The sequence below is a fragment of the Arachis hypogaea genome, chromosome 11 (genome assembly GCF_003086295.3).
Source record: "Arachis hypogaea cultivar Tifrunner chromosome 11, arahy.Tifrunner.gnm2.J5K5, whole genome shotgun sequence".
Taxonomy (NCBI): Eukaryota; Viridiplantae; Streptophyta; class Magnoliopsida; order Fabales; family Fabaceae; genus Arachis; species Arachis hypogaea.
In genome coordinates, this window is record NC_092046.1 from 46,045,702 (window position 1) to 46,048,321 (window position 2,620).

Below are 2,620 nucleotides of genomic sequence, written 5' to 3' on the forward strand. Positions count from 1 at the left end.
GTGTGGTATAATCAGTGATCGAGCATCATCTCTTCTTATGAACATTTAAACCAAGGGATTGGGAATTTGTTTGTTTTTAGAGAGAATTGGTGAGCCAAGGGATTGGGATCCAATCATATAAGATTGCCAAGCAAAATTCAATGAATGCATTGGTTGAGGAAGGGATAAAAGTTGTTTTGATTCGGAGATCTCAATATCTCCTAACACCCAATGAACTCCCCATTTCTGATTTACCACTTTCTCTTTACATTCTGCAATTAAATTCATGCAATCACCCCATCCCTTTTAATTTCAGCAATTTAGCTTCTCGCTCTTTAATTCATGCAATTTTACATTCTGCAATTCTCATCTAAATCTTGATTCCGCTCAACTAGAACATACTTCTAATCCGAATTGCTCACTCAACCAATCCTTGTGGGATTCGACCTCACTCTATTGTGAGTTTTTACTTGATGATAACCGGTGCACTTGCCGGAGGGAATTTTGCCGATCGTGCAATTTCCTAAATCGTAGCATATCAAGTTTATGCACATCAGTCTGCCATCTCTAATGAGATTCTGGCAGCTTCTACCTCAAAGATCCCAAGTTTCCCCATTACGGAGAGTGGCATTAAGTTTATTCCTAACCCCAGGTCACACAGAGCCTTCTCAAAGGTCATGGTGCCTATGTTACAGGGAATTAGGAATTTACCAGGATCCTATTTCTTTTGAGGTAGAGTTTGCTGAACCAAGGCATTTAGTTCCTTGATGAGCAATGGAGGTTCATCCTCCCAAGTCTCATTACCAAATAATTTGGCATTCAGCTTCATGATTGCTCCTAAATATTGAGCAACTTGCTCTTCAGTAATGTTTTCATCCTCTTTAGAGGGTGAATACTCATCAGAGCTCATGAAGGGCAAAAGGAGGTTCAATAAAATCTCTATGGTCTCTAGATGAGCCTCAGATTCCTTTAGTTCCTCAAAGGGAAACTCCTTATTAGTCACTGAACGTCCCAGGAGGTCTTCTTCACTAGGATTCACGTCCTCCTCCTCCTCTTTGGGTTCGACCACACCAAGTAAGATAATGGCCTTGCACTCTCTTTTTGGATTCTCCTCTGTATTGCTTGGGAGAGTACTAAGAGGGGGTTTCAGTGACTCTTTTACTCAGCTGGCCCACTTGTGCCTCCAAATTTCTGATGGAGGACCTTGTTTCATTCATGAAACTTAGAGTGGCCTTAGATAGATCAAAGACTATATTTGCTAAGTTAGAAGGGTTCTGCTCAGAATTCTCTGTCTGTTGCTGAGTGGATGATGGAAAAGGCTTGCTATTGCTAAACCTGTTTCTTCCACCATTATTAAAGCCTTGTTGAGGCTTTTGTTGATCCTTCCATGAGAAATTTAGATGATTTCTCCATGAGAGATTATAGGTGTTTCCATATGGTTCCCCCATGTAATTCACCTCTGCTATTGCAGGGTTCTCAGGATCATAAGCTTCTTCTTCAGAAGATGCCTCTTGAGTACTGTTGGATGCAGCTTGCAATCCATTCAGACTCTAAGAAATCATATTGACTCGCTGAGTCAATATTTTATTCTGATCCAATATGGCATTCAGAGTATCAATTTCAAGAACTCCCTTCCTCTGAGGCGTCCCATTACTCACAGGATTCCTTTCAGAAGTGTACATGAACTGGTTATTTGCAACCATGTCAATGAGTTCCTGAGCTTCTGCAGGCATTTTCTTTAGGTGAATGGATCCACCTGTAGAATGGTCTAATGACATCTTTGATAATTCAAACAGACCATCATAAAATATATCTAGGATGGTCCATTCTGAAAGCATGTCAGAAGGACACTTTTTGGTCAGTTGCTTATATCTCTCCCAAGCTTCATAGAGGGATTCACCTTCTTTCTGTTTGAAGGTTTGAACATCCACTCTAAGCTTGCTAAGCTTTTGAGGAGGAAAGAACTTGGCTAAGAAAGCCGTGACCAGCTTATCCCAAGAGTTCAGGCTATCTTTAGGTTGAGAGTCCAACCATATTATAGCTCTGTCTCTTACAACAAATGGGAAAACCATAAGCCTGTAGCTCGGAGTCAACCCCATTGGTCTTAACAGTATCACAGATTTACAAGAATTCAGTTAAGAACTGAAAAGGATCTTCTGATGGAAGTCCATGAAACTTGCAATTCTGTTGCATCAGAGAAACTAATTGAGGCTTTAGCTCAAAATTGTTTGCTCCAATGGCAGGGATTGAGATGCTTCTTCCATGTAAATTGGAATTTGGTGCAGTAAAGTCACCAAGCATCTTCCTTGCATTGTTATTATTTTCAGCCATGTCTCCTTCTTTTTCAAAAATTTCTGTCAGATTTTCTCCAGAGAGTTGTGCTTTAGCTTCCTCTTTAGAGTCCTTTCAGGTTCTGGATTAGCTTCAACAAGAATGTTCTTATCCTTGTTCCTGCTCATATGAAAAAGAAGAGAACACAAAAGAAAATATGGAATCTTCTATGTCACAGTATAGAGATTCCTTTATGTGAGTAGAAGAAAGGAAATTTGAACACAGAAAGAGGGAGAGGGTTCGAATTTTTAAGAAGAAGAGAAGTGTTAGTAGATAAATAAATAATTAGGAGGAGGTGAGAGAGAAGAAT

The 2,620-nt window shown here is 39.8% G+C and overlaps 1 non-coding gene across 1 annotated transcript; it reads left to right on the forward strand.

The window, feature by feature from the left end:
- Positions 1 to 1,811: 1,811 nt before the first annotated feature.
- Positions 1,812 to 1,919, forward strand: LOC112724435 (small nucleolar RNA R71). Its single transcript, XR_003163597.1, has one exon. It is a non-coding gene; the product is annotated as a small nucleolar RNA R71 (small nucleolar RNA).
- The last annotated feature ends 701 nt before the right edge of the window (positions 1,920 to 2,620 follow it).